Source organism: Coloeus monedula, assembly GCF_965178545.1.
Source record: "Coloeus monedula genome assembly, chromosome: 4".
Classification (NCBI taxonomy): Eukaryota; Metazoa; Chordata; class Aves; order Passeriformes; family Corvidae; genus Coloeus; species Coloeus monedula.
In genome coordinates this window covers 15,672,624-15,693,075 of record NC_138784.1, presented here as the reverse complement: position 1 = coordinate 15,693,075, position 20,452 = coordinate 15,672,624, and positions in this window count along the sequence as shown.

Sequence of the window (20,452 nt, the reverse complement as noted above, 5' to 3'; positions counted from 1 at the left end):
GGAAACCAGAAGAACACACATGGGGAAGCCAGCTCTGCAGAAGACCAGAGTGACACACAACAAAAGAAAATGAAGTTTTGGCAAATGAGACAAACCAGGACTACACTAAACAGACATCCAGTAGCTGATGCTACCAATGATTAAGACAGAGAAGGAAACAAATCATGAAATTTGGTCTGTTACAACTGACTCCATCAGGTTTTAATCTTAGAATTGCAGAATGGTTTGGGGTGGAAGAAACCTTAAAGGTCAACTCTTTCCAACCCCCTGCCAGGGGCAGGGACACCTTCCACTATCCCAGCTTGCTCCAAGCCCCATCCAACCTGGCCCTGGACACTTCCAGGGATGAGGTAGCCACAGCTTCTCTGGGCAACCTGTGCCAGGGCCTCCCCACCATCACAGGGAACAATTTCTTCCTAACAGCCGGTCTAAACCCACCCTCTGTCAGTGTGAATACATTCCCCCTTGTGCTGCTACTACCTGTCCCTATGTAAAGGTCCCTTTCCTGCTGTCTGCTTTGCCTAGATTTAATGGTTGAGAAGGATCTTTCTGACGGTCCTCCCTGGTTGCAGGATTACTGTTTGGATGTGTAAAGCTAAGCAGTTGCATAAACACTTCCCTCTCTCAAGCTGAAAGGCTTTTCCTAGGCTGGCATTCCTAGAAACAGCATTTCAAAATACTTTAAAGTTTTTTTGTCTTTATCTCCTCCTTTTAAAAGCTTGTTCATGTGCATGTTTTACAATGTACATAGTATATACTTGCAGTAGTATACATATATATATAATTCACAAGTAAATGAGTGTATGTATATTGGGGAAGGGGACAGAGTGAGTGTGTGTGTATTCAAGGATTTTTTACTGATGCGGGTGCACAATTATAAACCTTTGGGGATCACTGCTGCATAAGGAAAAGGTGGTAACCTACACATATTTTAAGTCTTAAGTCTGCTGTTGTGTTTTTCACACATTTTGCACATGCACGTATGTGCACAGGATATAAAGATGTGTATTTTATATATTACTGCTTTATTTCTTGTATTCCATTAGCATATTTATTAGTATCTTTGGCATAGATTTACTGAGCTTCCTACACACATACATTAAATTTATGCAATATACCTAATAAACAGCACACATATATTTGACACATTCTACATTTAGTTGTAGGTAGAACTGCAACTTCTACATTGTTTGACATATCACATTATAATTTACCATTTGCCTTTGGTTATAATTCTGCCAGGTTTGAACTCTTTACACTGAATTTTTACATAATTTTGGCCTGCTTCTGAGTTACTTTCTTTGGAGAGGTTGAGTAAAAGTGATTTAGCCATTTTTTAAGAACAAAACTTGTGAAAAACAGGCGGTGTAATCTGTGCTGAAAATTGTTCACCTTATGAACATCTCCAGCCACAGTCTGGAGAAGAAATTTAGAGAAGAGCAATTCCCCCAGACACCCACTCTTTTTCTTTTTCGGTTGGTTTTTTTTTTTTTTTTTTTTTTTTTTGTTGTTGGTGTTTTTTTGTTTCGTTTTTGTTTTTGTTTTTTTGAAAATATATCCAGATTGGCCAATCCTTTATTTTTTAAATACGTATTTTACTCTTGTGAATCTGGCTCCAATCTTGGCTTTCCAAATTATGATCTCTGAATGGGGCTGAGAGGATAATATGTAACAATAAAGTCACATTGGAAGAAGAATTTTACTTGGACTTTACTTTCTGCTTAGCCTTGACTGATGAGTGCACTCCTATAAAGAGATTTGGGCTGTGCTCCTGTTTGAAGCTTAAGGTTAATTTGTATTTTCAAAATGCAGAGCTGCTCTAGAATTGCTTACCAAGACACTCATTTAAAAGCATTCACTTACAGAGCCAGTCTGGCACAATGCAGCAATTACAGAGTACACACAATAAATGTCACACGCACCTTTTAATGAAGATTTGTCTTTTCTAGTGCTTGTCATGGGTCAGCCTCAGTTGTAGTAAATTCCTGTTCATTTTGCCGTCCTTCTTTTTGTTCTGTTGTTGAGAAAACTGTAAAACAATGTTCTCAAATTGTTTTTTCCTCTTTCACCACCCATCCTTGTCTTCTGTTGCAGTAGAGAGGCGTGTACCAAGCCACAGCCTGAAAAAAAACAACCAAACATTTCACAACCTATTTATGTTCTACACCTTTTCATCAATTCATCAATTGTTTTTTGTAGATCAGCAGGGAGGAGGAAGTATTTCAATGTATTTCTGAGTTATTTAAATTTGAAAGATAAATGCTTATCACCACCACCAAATTCCAGATTTTTTACTTCAGTCTTTAAAATCCATTTCCAGCCTTTAAATATATTTAGAGTAAATTCATCATCTGAGAGCCTTAAAATTCCAAGGCTCCGATTAAGTAAACAGGTCAAAGAAGGAGAGAAAAGAGGAGCAAGTGTGGCCAAACTGAGTTAGAAGAGGAGTAAATGTGAAAAGGTGAGAGTACAAGTCAGCATTCACTCAGCAGTTTGTAAGGTGTGAATTATGGTGCCTCAGGGAAGCTGTATAATTGACACTGCTTATGAAAATCACAGATCTTTTCCAAGTTCTCACTACCTCAAGTCTGTCTGGCTAAAAATGACCAAACCCACAATAACCACTGGACATCTCTGGGGTAAAAAATGATCTTGGGCTTTCTCTCATCTCCAAATTAACAGAACTTTACCTAAAAATAACTCAGCAGGGTTACCAATCTGGTGGCGGTTCCTAACTGGGCAGCCTTGGACTGGGTTGTTCATGGCTGAAACACAGGCAAGGACTGTGGGCTGCTCTCAGCAATCTCCTGGTTTCCTTTAGATCCTAATAATCAACATCCACACTGAAGCAAGGCTGACAGAGAGAAATCACAAGATTTCTTGTGCTTGATTCAACAAGGACTTGAACAACACGGTCCCGAATCTCTGAAGGAAGTCCAGTGACAGAGCCACCACTGGACATGGGTGGTGATTTTGCTCCCACTTGACCACCAGGCTCACAGGTAATGACTTGTCCTAAATCTCACCAGGTCCTCCCAAAGAGGAGGTTTGTGAAGCACTGGAGTGAGCATCTGCTGTTCAAACCTGCAAAGATTAAAGACAAAATGGCTCCTGGATATTTATACAATATAAGAACTCGGTAAAATGTCAGGTTTTCCCTGTTCTCTTTGATTTTCATATCACTGGTCACTATTTGATCTGTGACATCAAAGCTGAAAGAACTTGCAGCTTATTTATAGTGATTATTTTCAAGTACTTTTCCTGTGGATTAACAGAGATTAGCAAAGGCACATTTTTTCCAAGGTGTGATAGTAAATCCTAGGCTTTTTAGTAGGGCTTGCTGAGAGTAAGATTAAATGTAGGCAGTTTCTTTTATTTTCTAAATTACCAGGGGCATTGCAAGAGATCTGTGATATCAGCTTTAAAATTCCAGTCTCTGCTTGATTCTGGATTCCCCCTGTTCAGGGAGAAGCTGTCTCTACTGGAGACTGGACATTTTTTGTACTTTTATCCTTATACAAAAGATTTAACACTGTTGTGCTTTAAAATGTGAATGCAATTACCTGTGACCTTTATCACTAACACAGGAGCAAAAGGACCCATTATGAAAACATTTCTCCTACATGAGAGACAAGCACAACACATTTTTGCAAATGGTGTTCCTAAAGGATTCAGCACTTGCCATCTGTGATAAAATAGCTTCAACCATTTCCTGTGAGCCAAAGCAATTCTCACACAATTTTAAAGGAGAAAGATCCTGAAAAAATTAAAATTCTGTCCTCCTAAAGTGCTCACCACTCCCTGCCAAGGTGTATTTGTGGCTTTTTCACACATCCATCAGAAGACATCATTGAGTGTGGCCCTTCTGAGCCCCCCAAGATTGCATTTTCAGCTCTCTTATGGGAGGGCTCACACAGGGCAGCACTGAGCTGGGTGATGAACAGACTTTCCCTCCTTTTATTCTGCCAGACCTCAATTTTCACCTCAGAAAAAGGAACCAGCACTGGTGGTAAAAGAGGCCTCAGGCCACATTCCAGCCATCTACACTGGCATCTAAGTGGAGCACTCTGCCTTGGTTCAGCTGTTGCTCTCTCAGGGAGCTGGAAGGGCTCCCTTGCTGGCTTGGCTGACACAGACACTATTGTGCAGGAATTTTAGATGCAAGAGTTGGCAGCCTGAATATGACCCTTGGAAATTAATAAACCAGCAGAGGTTTTCTGCTTGCCTATGCTGGGTTCAGACTGAAGGAGAGGAAATTTAGGTTAGATATCAGGAAGAAATTGCTCCCTGTGAGGGTGCTGAGGCCCTGGCACAGGTTGCCCAGAGAAGCTGTGGCTGCCCCATCCCTGGCAGTGTCCAAGGCCAGGTTGGATGGGGCTCTGAGCAAGCTGGGATAGTGGAAGGTGTCCCTGCCCATGGCAGGGGGTGGAAGTAAATGATCTTTAAGGTTCCTTCCACCCCAAACCATTGTATGATTCCATGAAACAGAAGCTGCTGCAGACCATCTACCTCAATTCATTGCTCATCCCAGAGCCTTTTAATTATAATATTAACAGCAACATTCAGTTCACATGTTCATGCCTTTTTCATCACCGCGGATGTCAGATGCACGTATTTGTTGTTTTCTATTCAAAGCTTTTCTGGGTTGCAATGGAACCATCTGACTCCTCATCTTAGCTCCTACCTACCTCTCTAACTCTCATTCAAACAGGCAAAAAGATACATCTGAACTAGCTGGAGGGGAAGTAATTTCTGAAGAGCAGCAGCCCATGCACTGAATTTTTAACATCTAGTTCTGGCACAGCATCAAAGCAGAGCACATCACTATCTTCCTTTTCCAGAATAGGAAACTAAGGCACAGAGTATCATCATCATCTTGCCTAAAGTCATCCAAGGCAAAGCCAGGAACAGAGCCCCATTTCCAGGACTCTTGTTTATGGCCTTCTGTGCTGGCTAGCTGCTGTCCTCAGATACTGGACACACTCTGGAAGGAGATATCATCTTTCTTTTTATTTTCAGATGAGATCCTACTCTAGTGACACCTCAGCCTCTACAGAAGCCCATAATAATTCCTTCAGTCGCCACACATAAAACTCATTTCCTTTCCAGTTCCCTGATTTGTGGGTTTCTGATCCAAGGTTCACACCTCTGTTGGCAAACGCTGGCACAGCTCAATATTCTGACAGTACAGGGAGCTTTTCATGTGAGTTATGGTTGCAAAAAGGAACATATCAAAAAAGGACTCTCCTGGATAGCTTCCCTTTGCTGGGCAACACGAAATGATGGACAACATGAGATGCTGGACTTGTCATGCAAATGCCAGGCTTGTCCTGATGATGGACATTTGCAGCTTTTTCTGAACTCACCATTATTTGTTAGTGCAAGCCTTTCTTAAAACACAGACTTAGCTTTGACTCTGTACCATGAGGCTGAGTGTGTCCCCTGGTCTGGCAGCTGAGAAAAGGCACTCAAACCCCCCACATCAGGGGAAAACCAGAACACAGCCACTTGGACATCCTAGTTAAAGAGAGAATTCCCAATGTTTTCCTCTGCTTCAGGGGAACAGTTCAAGGTCTTTCCAAAATGAAGGCCAGGATCAACTTCACCAATTTTTGTATTTCCAGTAGCAGTGAAAGTACAGAAGTTGGTTTGAAAGTGCAAAAGCATTGCTTAATTGAAAAAAGACCCCATGTATTTCCTTACAGCAGATAGCCTAGGTGTCAGTAATTAATGGTAAGTAATTGTACCAGAGGCAGAATATTTACAGCACTGCCACCCGACTTTTTATGCAGAGCCTTTCATCTGAAAAAAGCCATTTGCATTAAAATTACTAAAGCCTATTTCTCTTTCACATTGAGGTGGCATCCATTACCATCAGAAATTAAAAGATTCTTTGTGGGGCACAAAGTCATCAGTCTACTGTTTGAATTTGGGTTTGTCTAAATTTATATAGGCTACAACCTCCAAGGCTGCCTTGGCTATTAACTTCCTATGATTAGTGGGAGTTGTGCATCTGACTCTCTTCAAAAGTTTAGACAATTCCTCCTGTCTCTCCCTGCTTTTTCCTTCCTGGAGAAAGAAAAATCTTCATTATTAACACTTTATCATTAACTCAGAGAGTGCTTGCTCAAAGACTTCAGAGATTTCAGCCCTCCCTTGTTTCTGAATCTCAACAAAGCGGGGTCTGTTTTGCATCTGCACTAAGATCAGGGACTTCTTGTGTGAGCTGGGGAACACTGAATCCTCCTTAAGCACAGGAAAACAAATTTATCACTTGAGTGTTCCTTTAAGTAGCACACATGCCAAGGGAGCCCTTTCAAACACTCAGTCCCAGACTGTAATACTCATCATAGGTCCTAACAGGCAGGTTGTGAATGAAGTCTAAAAAATGTTCAGCTTCTGACGTGGCAGCCACTGCAATAAATTTCATTATTTAGTACTGATGCAGTGCCTTGCCTGTCTTCTGCACATGTAGTGCTTTTGCCCTTGCCACATCCATCTTGTTCCAATAAGCTTAAGTCAGAACTCAGTGTGTTGGGACAACTCTGTCCCAACATCCCAGAGAGCCTATGTACTTGCTTAAAATAGCCAAATCCTCATCCACAGTGTGACAAATACCACCCACCCACCCCAACTAACTCAGCAGAGTGGCGTAGCAGTGAGTCACACTTGCTCAGGACAGCCAGGTTGCCTCCAGGCTGCCGCTGGCATTGATGGATTTGGAAGCAGAGCCGCAGGGACCTGCCCCCTCCACGTCCAGGAGATGTGCACGGTGAATGTAACACTTGGCTGCCTCTCCTCTGCCTTCCTGCAAACTTTGAGAACCCATGAGAGTCTCTGCTCCCACTCAGTCCCGGTCTATTTGTGCTTCACGTCAGCACAGGGAGACTGGAGGTGGCTCTCCCCCTCTTCTGACTTTCATCTGGCTGCCACAGTCTGGCACGTTCCTCCTTCCTCACTGCCTGTAGGACCACACTCTAAGCTGCTCACGGAAATAACTCAGCACAAAAAGTTTGGGGGGGACATTATTTTAACCTGAGGCTTTTTGGCAGTCTCTGCATGCTTCTGTATTGCTGTGGCTGGAGGGATGGGCAGCTGTGCCTCAAAACTTTCGAAATGCTGCAACCCAGACCTACAGCTGGTTTCTACATGCATCACTACAGCAGTGGCCTGGGGCTCTCAAAACAGGATGACACCAGTAACAAAGAGAAAACCTGACATTTTTACCCTTAGGAATGGTCTAAAACAGTTAAGTCAATAGGAGAAAGTTTTTAAACCGTAGAGAAGGCAAAGGTCTTCCTGTTCTTACATTTCCCTCCATCCGTGCAAGGAAAGTTTTGGGTGCCAGTATGTATCTAGGAGAAGGACAGAAAAAACAGATGGGAAAAGACACTTCCTAAAATGATCCAAAACCATCATTTTATGATGTAATATTGTCAAAAGTAACATCCTAGTTGATAAAGCAGTAATGGGGGTAGTGTAACTTTCCCTAAACAAGACCTCTCTGAGTTTAAATGAGGGAATAACTTCTCTAAGGGGTTGTTCACTGAAGGCTTCAAAGCTTTTTTAGCAGGTTGTTTTACTTTCCAAAACAGTGGACCAGCCCCAGTGAGACTAAAGTGCTAAAGTGCGTGGGGAAGGGTTGGTGTGTGCTGACGCTGCAGTTTCTTCTGCTTCTCTGGTGGAACAGAATCCAAAGTTTTCCACAACACACTGCACATTGCAGAGGGGGAAACATGCCAGTGCTCTCAGCAATGGCCATAAGCCAAAACATGGCAAGTTTCACCTCAGCGTGAGGAAGAATTTCTTTACTTTGAAGGTGGCAGAGCGCTGGAACAGCTTCCCAGGGAGCTTGTAGAGTGTCCCTCTCCGGGGTCATTCCAACCCCACCTGGACTTGTTCCTGTGTCACCTGCTCTGGGTGACTCTGCCTTGGCAGGGGGTTGGAGTCAATAATCTCCAGAGGTCCCTTCCAGCCGTAACAGCTCTGTGATTCTGTGAAAACAGACACCCCTAAAACACAGCAGATTTAACACTGTTCAGGTGTGGAAGTCAGGGAAAGGTTTGGGGTGACATTCACATTCCATAGACACTATGAATGTCTCTAAGCATCAGTGCCAGGGTGCCAGGACATGTGTGACAATGCTGTCACCTCCTTGCACACAGTTGAGAGCTGAAAATCCTAAACCAGTGAATCTCGATGCTGCAGAAAATCCTGATGGCTCAATTCCCATCCATGTCTCTGGATGACATCAGTCAGCAATCTAATTGAACACATGGTCTTCAAAGTGCTTTAAGCATATTCTCAAAAGCAAATGGATGTAAATTAAACTCAGTTAAAAACAACAAACCCAAAATGTCCTAGTTGGACTAACCCATGTATTTCTAGTAAGTTTGGGTATATTTGTATTGTGGCTTCATGGCAAATTAGATGTAGCCATAGCAGTCATCAATGCTCTCTAGAAGTGTTACTAAATTATGTGTTCACACTAAGTACACTCCAAGGATGTTGGATAATGCAATACCAAATTAAAACATTGGGTATTGTGTACTACACCGTAACCTTATTCGTTTAATGGGTATAAAAAGTAAAGGTAGAGTTGAAATTCAAACTGAGTGGAGTAAAGAAATGAAAGTGCTGCCGTGGTGGGATATCATAATAGTTATGAACAAGTGAGAATTGAAAGAATTGCTTGATTTATGCCTTTAACAAGCTTAACCACACACAAAGCAAATTGTCATCTCCTTTTAGTCTTTATCTCCAACAATTAGCAGAGCTAATGACTCCTTTTGCTTTCTGTATGAGACAAGATTAGATCCAATCCCCACTGGAGAAGAGTTCACACAATACAAGGAAATGCACAAAGGGGAAGGTGATCCCTTTTATCTCCTGGTGTTTATCTGGAGTCATTCTCCCCGAGCCCAGTCAGACACTGTGGTGTATCTCATTATTTGGAAACCGCTTTGGAGCTCAGAAGACAACTGGAGCTTTCATGCTGGCCTTCAAAGAGATCTTTTCATGGCTCTCCCTGTAATATCCTGAGAATTACACAGATCTCTTTACAGAAACATATGCAAGGAGCACCATGGGTTTACAAAGACTGAGTCCATGAGAAAAATGCATTTAAAGTCGACAGAATTACAGAATGAATGAGAGCAGGGAGAGCAGCAGGCATCAAAGAGCTGGGAGTCAGGAAAGCGTTTGATAAAGTGCCTCTCAAAATATTATTTCCCATTGGCTCAGACATAAATACTGTCACAGGAACTGTCTGAAGGACTGCAAACATGGAATAATAACAGACAAGGGGTTGTGTCTCATATGTTTCCTATAGAGACAACGGGTCGCTCTCATTTCATGGAGCATCTCTACTTGTGATGTGCAAGGGGGAATAAAACAGCTGGTTAATAAAATATGTAGATAACATTAAGTTGAGAGGAGAGGGTAGAGAAACACAAATGAGAGCAAGAGAAATAATACAAAGAGCCCTGGAGAGCTTAGAAATATGGGCAGGAAATAAGTGAGATGCAGCTCTTGGAAAATGGTGCACTAATTTATCAGGGGAGAGATGGCATTCACTGGAGGGAAAAGTATGGAGAGCAATAATGCTGAAAGAAGGAGAGGAGGAAGCCAATGATGCATTTGCAATTTGACAGAACAAAAAAGGCTGTTAGGATTTTATGGCACTGTCCTTGCAGAGCAGCGAGCATCAAGTGGAAGACTCCCTTTGTGCAGCTGTGGAGAGGGAAAATTGGGAATGCTGATTCTGATGTTCACCAGTGCCTGGTGTGACCAGCCTTCACTTAGAGAAAACTCCTCCTAGGAGTAGAGGCAGGTCTCCCACTTCTAATCCAGGCAACACAGAGTTCACACACTCCTCACATCTTATCCTGAGGTACCGAACATAAGAACTCATCCTTGGCACTTTTGGTTCAACTCCTACACTGCTAGAAACTCTGGATTCAGGCTGACATGAGACCAAAATAAAATGTATTGAGTTCATTTCAGGACATTTCATCACCAGAAAACTACTGGCAATTAACAAGGAATTATGAAGAGCAAGGGATCCAGGGGTTAATACGTGTGGAGGGATAAAGGAGCTAAATGCATGTCTTCAATAGATAATCACAAGGATCACAGGATGGGTGTAGCAGGTGGGTGGGAAATCTCAAAAAGGGATGGGAAACCTCAAAAAGGCAAAGGCCTTGTGCAGCTGAGCTATCATCAATAAAATATCCCTGTAAAAGGAGAAATGTAGGTTGAGTATTGTGGAATCAACCTCAGCAATAGCAGGCCTATCCAATGAACAATGCAGTAGAAAAGTCTGCAGCAGGCAGTGTCCACATGGGATAAACTTTAAAACTGGAGTTGTCAACTGTTATCCTTTCCCTGGAGGAGACAGATCCAGGATAATTGAAACAAGCTGAGGATCTCTTTTTCTATCTCTCTCCCACCCTTAGTACATGTGGCACTAAATTAAAGAGGGCAAATGCCTTTTTGGGATAACTAACTTCCCCAGGAGACAATACTTGATTTTTGAATGGGATTTCTAGGTGGGTGTAAACCACCTAGAGCCCAGTTCACTCCTTTGGCTCCCTGTTACTGTCTCAAATACCTCATGCTGCCCACAATGGTGCAACCCTCTGAATGCCCTGCAGTATCAGTTCTGTTCTTGGATTCAAAATTAGGTGGGATCAGTTGAAGACAAGGCCAAATCAGCCATGAAGTCTGTGTTTCTGCTCCTTTTGCGGAGCACCCTCACAAGGAGATATCTCAGTACTAACAGCCACTGGAGGGGACATGGTGAAGGCAGGTAATTTGTCCTTTCTGAGAGTGAAGTCCAATGTAGGAGAAGTTGTCCCTGAAGCAATAAGTGAGATGTTTATATTTCAAAGCCTTTGATGTTCTCCAATATCCTCCTGGATAATGACTCAGTCCCTTATCAAGAGTTTGTTTGTGTTTCACAGCTCATCTAAATGAGATACTGCAGCAAACACCTTCTCTTCCTACAAAAATAACCTGAAGGAAAACCCCAAACATGCCTGTACCTGGATGCAGACTTTTGGTAGTCCTCCTAAGCAGATTCCTTCCAGGATTCTCCATGCATCCCAGGCTCTAGGCAATGTTTCTTCAATCAGCAAAGGGCTGAAGTTGTTCTGGCATTGTCCAGTTTTACATTTCAATACCATCTCTGAGCTGAGCAAGCAAAAGATAAAGACACCGAGTTGTGCAATATTAACAGAAAGACAAATTATGGGAAACAAATCTCTTTTTTCCTTTTTTTTTTTTTTGGGGTAACACAAATGGAACATTTCATTTCCTCTTTGCCTCTAATTGCAAAGTGATGCTTAACAAATGCTCCTCTCAAAGTATTAAAATCTATGGCTATAAAACAGAGCACAGCTGGCACACTGAGTATTTCTTACTGACACGTAGATTTATGACCTCATTGGAAATACCTTGGGTAACAACAAAACCAATAAATTATGCCATCAGTAGTATAATTGTCACCCTACAACTTCCGTGCTGTTAGTCAGCACAGCATCAGCTGTGAGGGAATACCAAATATATCAAGGCTTCCTTTCAATTACAAAATGAGAGTGGTAACATCTCCTAATCTCCTTCTTGTTCCCCTTTTCAAATATAAATGTTCAAGAAGAGCCCCCCATCCTGGACAGGGCTGGGAGAACCAGATGGAGGGAATATGCCCAGTGAATCTGTCTTTCACCAGGCAAACTTTGCTCAAATCTCCCATCCACGTCTTCCCAAGAATCTAAACCCTTTCCAGTGCCTGTTCCTCAGACTTCACATTTGAGACTTCCTTCAGTATCTTGTGTTGTGTATTGTATGAGACTCTCTCCCCCAGCCATTCTTTCTCTAACCAGATGCAGTGGGGCAGGGTAAATTTTCGGGGGAAAATGCACCCCTCAGCTCATCTTAGCACTGAAATGACTGGAGCATAAATCAGCTTTGCTTGGATGAATGTCTGGGTCAGGCAGCATCCCTGCAATGCAGATCAGCCTCACCAGCTCCCTGGGAGTGTTGTTGACAGTGTTACTTTCTTCCATACGAGATTTTTAATCACAAGAAGCAGGGTGTTAGAAACCCTGCCATCCCTTCTCGTTGTGCATTTCCTCACTGTGCGGCGATGGCACTGCACCAGACACTCTTCCAGCAACGTTTGTGACCCATTCCCCCGGGACACCCAGGGAAGCACCCCTAGGACAGTGGTGCTGTTCCACCTACCTGGGTTAAACAAGAGACAGGGACACAAAAGTGCACTAACACAGGGGTAATAAGGAGGTGAAACATTGCAGCACAAGCGGCCTAAAAATAAAGCTACAGCTGGAGTACAGCTTAATGCAACCCTGCTTGAGGATGAACCAAGCTAGGAAACATTAAATAATGACCTTTGGGCTTTTGGTAGCAGGGAAAAAAGCACAAAGGGCAGAGAGCTCCCTAAGCCAGGAACTAGAAAAGCTGGGCTTTGTTTTTCTGGGCTGGAGCCTTTGCTAGATCAAACACTGGAAGCTGGCAGCCACAGGGCGAACAGACTGTGTTGGAGCTGCTTTTCATTGAAGTGTCAACAAGCCAGTCTGTTCCTCAGCTCAGACCAATTGTTGCTTTTGCTGTTGCTAGGATGTGGCATCCTCAAAAGGGGCTTTAGGGGAGCCTCTAGGAGGGGCACTGACACTGCTGAAATTCCTTGGGATCAAATGACTCCTTTAGAAACTGCTGTCTAAGCTGTGGTAGTGCTCCACAAACAGCAGGAAAAAAAGCTGCAGAGGAAGCCTCCAGGAAAGCATCTCTTGGGCAATGTCCCCTCTCCTGTGACACCCTGAACTCTGGGAAATCCCATCTTCATCAGTCATTAAGCTGCCTTAGAAAGTTCTTCTGAGAGAGAGGAGGCTCTGAGTTCAAACACACCATATCCAAATGAGGGCAATGATTTTAATTACAGTTTTCCTCTTAGGGGGTTGGATTAGCACCCAGGCAATGGTGTGAAGGGACAAAGGGTCTATCAACAAATCCCAATGTCTACCATGCTTCAGTGTTCACCAACACAAATTTGGGAACAGGAGGGAAGGACTTGAGGCTAGTGTTAGAATAACCTGGTCTAGTGGAAGGTGTCCCTGCCCATGGCACGATTTATAACTCGATGATCTTTAAAGTCCCTTCCCACCCAGACCATTCTATGATTAAAACATTTTCACAACTTCTTTTTCCCTTCCAACAGCTGTTCAGGGCAGGAGGACATACACTCCTTCCAGACAGATTGGGTCTTTCTTTGATTTCTGATACCTGGGGTGAAATCTGCATTAATTCATCAATACTTTGGAGATGATCAGCACTGCTCTTTTAGAAAAGGGGTGTCAACCTCTCCCACTCTGTGAAAGAAAAGTGCTGCTGGAATAAGCTGCAGCTGCTCCCTGCCCAGCCCTTCATTACAGCCCTCCACCAAAGCTCAGTGTTTTGATTTGGTTCAATAGGCAGGAATGAAACATTTGAACTGAAGAATGGCCAAGCATTTTGTTTAGGTCAAATGAAACATCCCGACCTTTCCAAACACGCTGTTCCCTGAGCAGCTGAATTAATGAAGCCTGTTTTCTAATGAATTTTTTCCCTTCATTCTGCTTTCCCACCCCCCTGCCCTGGCATCATGTTGGTTCCCTGATCGTTAATAAACAGGAAGGAGGAAATAAGGGAAGGACAAATCAACCTTTCCTTTAAGAGGAGCACTAACAGTATCTCTCATGCCTGACAGTCAATTGTCAGAAAATCTCTAGGCCTGCATCCCTGAGGACACTATCCCACAACAACCTGGAATAGAAGAAACTGATCCATGCATTCCAAAGTTATTGAAGTTAGAAAAATGTGTGTATATGCACAAGGACTGGTAGCTAGGAATAAAAATATCCATTTTTTCTTTGTTTCTCCCATAATGGCAGCGTTTCCATTTTTATCACAGTGTGAATCAAATGCCAAAGTATCAGAATTGTCCACTCTGGTCATAACTGTGGCAGACTGGGTATCTCTGTGGTCCCTATGACAGAGTCAGGATGAGATAAACCCATGAAGAACACATCTGAAGATTGGTCCATCTGCTGTGGACCTTGGAGTGATGGAATCTGGACCAATAAGTCAGAAGGCTGCTGGAAGGATGTCTATGATTCTATGTCAACTCTGTGCTGTATGAAATAATGACTCTTCAGTAATTTGTCCAGAAAATGATCTTGAAAACAAGATCAAAGCATACACTGGTCTCTTTTTCTACTAAATAAATAAGTGAAAACAGGATCTTACATGGGAACAAGTCATATCAGTGTAAACCTGGAGAACGACATCACAGCCTGTTCCTCATTTTAACATGGACACAGCCCCAGCTGAGCAATACGGCATGGAGATGGAGCTGATAAACCTGGCTCCAGCTCTGTACAACATCCTTGTGCCATCTCATATGCCTGCATGCTGGGCTGTCCCATCCTGCCACCTGAGCAGGTCCATATCTCTGACAGGATCTTTGTGTTCCTCTAGGCTGCCTAAGCTGATGGGTCCTGGTGGCTTTTGGCTGGAATCTGTAACTCTAGTTCTCTCCTGCATGTCACCACGGGCAGGAGCAGAGTAGAGTAGGTAGTGCCTGCTCCCTGGACCAGGGGAACATAATGCAGTTCCCACCTAGAAACCACCTTGCCAAGTCAGCACAGCGTCACGTCCTAACTTAATCACTCATTCTAACACAGGTATGGAGCAGAGCTGGTTTATAACCATCCTGCTGGGAGCACAGAGGGATTTGTATTTGTCTGCACTCTTTTTTAATCTACACGTGTTTCTAGGTGCAAGCTGTGTGGATTTCTCCCTTAGAAGGATGACCAAGCAGTGGTTCAAGAGGTTCCTGATAATTTGCCAGCACAGGCCAACAGGGTTTGCAAACATCTTCAACCATGATCTTACAGGAATCGCTGAGTTCTCTATATTAAGTTCTTCAAAAAAAAGTCTTTGTCCTTGTGTTGAAGTTAAATAATTATGTGGTTCATTTTATGTCATTCAGGGGACCTCGCAGAATTCCTTATTGTGACACTGCTGCAGAGTCAGGACAGCAAGAGAGGTTCAGGGAAGAGAGGAGATGAAGCTTGGTGGAGTCCCTCAGCTTCGCTTCTTAGGACAGGATGTGGGAGCTCTTCCAAGAGCCAAAAAGGGTGGAAGCTGCATGTCCTGTGAGGACAGTGTGCTGCCCAAGCAAGAGTTATGTCCCTGAGTGCCTTGAAGCCACAGAGAAGGTGAAGACATTATTTACCTCTCAGAGCCAAGTAATTTATCTGATGAACTTTTTCTAAGAGTGTGTGAGATCACACACAACGTAAATGCAGAGGCACACCCTGCACACACAGAGCATCCAGCACTCTCAGGGCTTCCCTGGGTCCACACTATGAAAGTGGAGAGCAGAAAGTGCCACAGTCCTGACACGTGCAGGACACTTTCCAACCGGAAAACTCAAAGCCTGGCGGCACCTGTTGAAAACCTCCGAGGAAGGAAAAGTGTGTCTGTGTTTACCCTTGTAAATATTCCAGAGAACACTATTTTGGCAACAGAGCTGAGGCTGACCATACACAACCTTGGCAGAAAAGGAGTTTCCTTCCCAAACATCTGGCTTTCATCTGGGCAGACATGCTTGGCCAGGCGGTTTGTTTTATGAACCCCACCTGCACCTCTGTGCCTGTGCCTGTCTGTCTGTGTGGGCAGGCAGGGCTGACTGTCTGCTGTACGTTAAAACATTCAGAACTTAACTTAATTAGCTCCTGCTTCCACCTACAGTGCTACAAATGCAGAGGGATTTCAGTAACTTAGTGGAATGACTGGTGGGTTTATACAGGTGCTAGCGAGAGCACAGCTGAGCCTGGAGGAAATATTCACATAGGAAATATTCACAGAGAGAGGCAATCTGATTCTAATACATCACAAAACCCCTGCTTGTGCAATGGATGTCACTGGCATTAAAATACATTATGAAAATCTTAAACACAGATAAATTTGTTGCAAGCTTCATGCTGGAGAGAAAAAGAGGATGTTTAAATGTCCACCCCACCCTGCCACCTCTTGGAGTTAAAAGCTCAGTGCCCGCACTACATATTGGGATTAAACAGAGAAGTGAACCAAGGCCTTCCTGCATTAGAGGAGGCAGGTAAGGACAGAAATAGCCTGGGAATGACACATCACAACCCAAAACCATGCAGATTTGTCTTCCACATAAATCTCTCTTGTTCCCAATCAGAAAGGCAAAAGATGAGCTTGTGTTGATGAGAATTACTGGGGAGCTCCTTAGTTTATGAAGTAGCAAATGGCTCCAGCAGGGGGAATAGCAGAAGGTAAATGACTTGCTTTATCTAATACCTAAATTATATTTATGTTATGTTATCATGCTATGCTACACTACGTCATATTACCTATTCCATTTTATGATTATATACATGTACACACACAGATACCTATATGTCTGTGAACAAATGGATAGCCAGCAGGATTCATCAAACCATTGCCATTAAACCAACAAGGTTTGTCAGTGCCAAACACACTCTGTCACAGGCAGATCAGTTCACTGAAGCAGGTATTGTATTTGAAAATCTCCTCTTTGCTCCTCCAGACTTTCTAACCAAAAGAGATCAGATGTGTCTATGTTTACTGATGGATGTGCAGCCCTTATGTTTTCTTTCCTTTAATTTTGTGGACTTTGGCACTACAGCTGGTTAGCGAGCCCTCTTCCTCCCCCTTTAGTTTGCAGATCTCTGGCACATGCAGGAATATCGAGAGGAGAGCTCTGCCAGTGAAATTCATGGCTGCTCCAGGAACCTGCAGCATATTTCAGATACTGAGTGCTCAGTGGAACGGGAGCATGCACTTGTGGGTAGAGTAAGAGGAGTGAAAATCAGCATGGTCATTTCAGCAATTCCTCACACAACTGTTCTTCCTCTGCATTTTCCAGGCACAGCCCTTCCAGCAGCTGCTTGTGGCTCCTTGCTTTGCTTTAAAAGAAAGAAGCAGTTGTCTTTAATGTTTCATGTACAGGAAACAAATTAAGGTGATATTTCAGAAGTTCCAGGTGATGGTTCCCACTCTCAGAGTCTACTTGGAGAAGCAAAGGGCTCCTCAAGTTCAGTTGGGAGCAGCTCAGAGACAACAGGGTGAGGTTGGGTTGGCAAGTCTGCATAGGCTGCTCTGCTTTGGGCGAGGCTCTGTGCCTCCCAAACAAAGGATTTATGGAAATTCAGCATGCAGGGCACTGAAAGTTGGCTTGGAAGAACACAAGGAAAAATCTGAGAGAGGTGGCTGAGACCTTTCTGGTATTTACAAACCTTCTTCCTCCAAAGGGGTCAGGTATTAAAACAGGCCCACCAAGGGGAATGTGTTTAACTAATCAGGGAAGGGAAACAGAGAACAGCAAAGAGTAAGAGCACACAAAGTATAGGAATTAAATTTACAGGCCTTGGGCAAGTGGGAAAGCCTGAGAAAACTGGGGATCTCATGCAAGCTCTGACCACATAGGCTTAGGGGTACTTCCAAAATAAACATGGACAAAAGCACCATGCTCTGCTCTGGGAGGAAGGATGGGGTGAGAAGGGAGCAGTTTGGAAAGGAAGAGCTGGTAGGAACTCAGGAGGCAGAATTTTGTCTAGTGGCACATGACAACAACATAAAAACTGCTGTCATACTTTACAGGGACTGCCTGACATTTTTCCTTGGGCAATGACTAATGAGTTGTGAGGAGTGGTGGCACAGACCTTTCTTTGTTGGCTCTCAAACTCAAAAAATCTGAGCTATGACTACTTAAATACGGTTTTTAAAGTGATGTCAAGCAAAACAGGAAATAAGTTAAACAGAGATTGATTTGTTAATTTAATTCCCCCACCTGGTCCTCCTCCAGGCACATCTCTGGGTGACCCGACTTCACTTTCCAGGAAGAAGTAATTCTCCTGAACCTTGTCCAGAGTTCCTTTCTTGGCAAGAAGGTCTTGTACCTCCCAATCACAAAATCATCTGAAATCAGAGAGAAAATGGTCTTGAAGCCATCATCACATCACCTAACATAACATGGAGTTCAGATATGAAAAACAAAATTTTCATTCATATTTTGATCATTGAGCTAAAGGAACTCCAAATGTTCTATAAGTTTGGCTACATATAATACTGATTTTTTGAGCCAAACAGGATGGTGTCCCTGTGGAAAAAAAAAAAAAAAAAAGAGAGACAAAAGAAGTCCAACATTTGTTAAATCTTAAAATTCAGCCATTTGCCATTAGTTTCTCAGATAAGTGTGTGTCTGTACTTGCCATTTAAGTAATGGCAAAATCATTTATAATCAATAGTGGCAGTAGTCAAAGAGTGCAAAGAAGACAAATGGTGCCAAAATTTTGATCGTACCAGGCTGGAATTTCTCTCTTATGTACAAAAACACAAAAAAGGAGATCCTAAAATAACCATACAGTGGCGTGAACTTTAAAGGCAGAACAGAACAGCAGCAGCCCCAAATCCCACCAACACAAAGTGACTTCTCAGCCAGGAAAAAGCTGGGAGAACTGATACTTCTGCACACATTATGCCACTCTGCTGGAAGATGCTCCCCATGGGCCAGTGTGAGCCAGGTGCAGCATCCCAAATGCACATCCAGACATTCTCGGTGTGTGGCTCTGAACAGCTGGACAAACCTGCTGTGGAAATGTGCAGACATCTCCGATGCACTGGCTGAAGAAAGTTGCCACAGCTGCTCTGTGTGTAGCAAGGTAAATCCAGGCACATGCAATTGCAGAGGGGAAAGAAGTTCCTGGGCTCCTGGGAAATTGCTGTTCTGCTTTCCTGAGCAGGGAGAGCAGCACAGAGCATTTAGAATCAGTTAGGCTGGAAATTACTCTTAAGACCATGGAGACAAACCACAGGCAGCACACAAGCTTCCTGGCACACTGCAGGTTGGGAAGGTGTCTGCCTCTCCTCAGGAAAGGCCAAGGCACCTCAGGGTCAGCTGGGACAGTGGGCAATGGGTGCCAATCCAAAAATAGTCCAGCTTTGCCATGGAAAGGACACTGGAAGCCACAACAACTATTACTCCAGAGTATTGTTTGACATGTGGGAGCAACTTGCTCCCTGAGTGTTTTGACCTTCATCAGCCCGTGTTCAGGAGGCAATATTTTGTAATCTGCAAGCAAATTGAGCTACTTCTTAGCTTGAGTACAATATGTCAGTGCCCCACTGCTGAGCATCACACTTCCAGTGTCACCATTTGTCTTTTACCATGACAAAAACGTCCAGAATTTGATTATAGCTGCATCCTGGATGATTTGTGCAATCAGTAACCATAAGCTATGGTTTCAAAGATTAAGAGACGCCCTATAAATTATGCACACACAGAACACGGCAGCTGAAACATTTCTAGAAAATAAATCTTAAATCAGGCTTGTTTGTACAGCCCCTGGAGATCTCATCCTTCCCCAGAATAAATGAGTAGGGCTAAAGACATCTCTGTGGTTTGACTGCTGCCAAATCAGTGCGTGTGAGAAGTGAATTTGTGGCTCCTACACTACACTAAATTTGGGAGCATGGGTTTTGCAATATAAATATTTCGGGAAAAGAACAACTATCTCAATGTTAAAATAATGTAACTTTAGTCTGGGTTGAGGAACTAATAGAGGAAATTTTGCCACATGAAACCCGACAGTGCCACAATACACTTATAAACAGAACTAGTCTGGGTTAAAAGACATATCCCAAACTCTAAACAAAGGTTACCTCACATATAAACAGGGACAAAAAATAAATGCAGGGAGTCATGAGTTCCACTTTGAGGAACGATGAGCTGACTAATGCAAAGAAAGCATTGCCCTTGCTTGGATTGGCATGCTGCCATTTATGACCTCATTTAAACAAAAAAATTTTAAAATGCCGACTATAGTTCATATGTTTTTCTGAGTCATGGGGATAAACCAAGTGAGGTTCACTGGAGTAGCCTTTAGAAGAGCCAACCTGAGAATGGTTTTTCCTTCCCCAGAGGCTTCCCTGATGCTTCTTCCTCAAACTAATGCCAGCACATCTGCACAGGCCCAGGTGAGTGGTGCTACCACCGGGCTAAACTCTTCCTCCTCCAGACCCAGACTGGGGACTCCACAGAGGTATTCATGGGTCAGGGAAGTTTCCCTACTATTAAAAGTTGCCCTCAAAATCAAACCTGAACCTTTTGATATCTTCTAAACTGCAAACTAACAAAGGGGACAATAATAATTAACCCTGCATTTCAAATGTTAATTACAGAAGCATAGGTCTGATAGTAAAAAGTACATTTCCAGTGAACTTTAATTAACCTCAAAGCCTTGCCTTACTCTGCTTTTAGACTTATTACTGGACAACAGAAAAATTTCTGATATTTGGATTTGAAACACAAATGTGATCTAAGGAGGGATGAGTTGTAAGATAA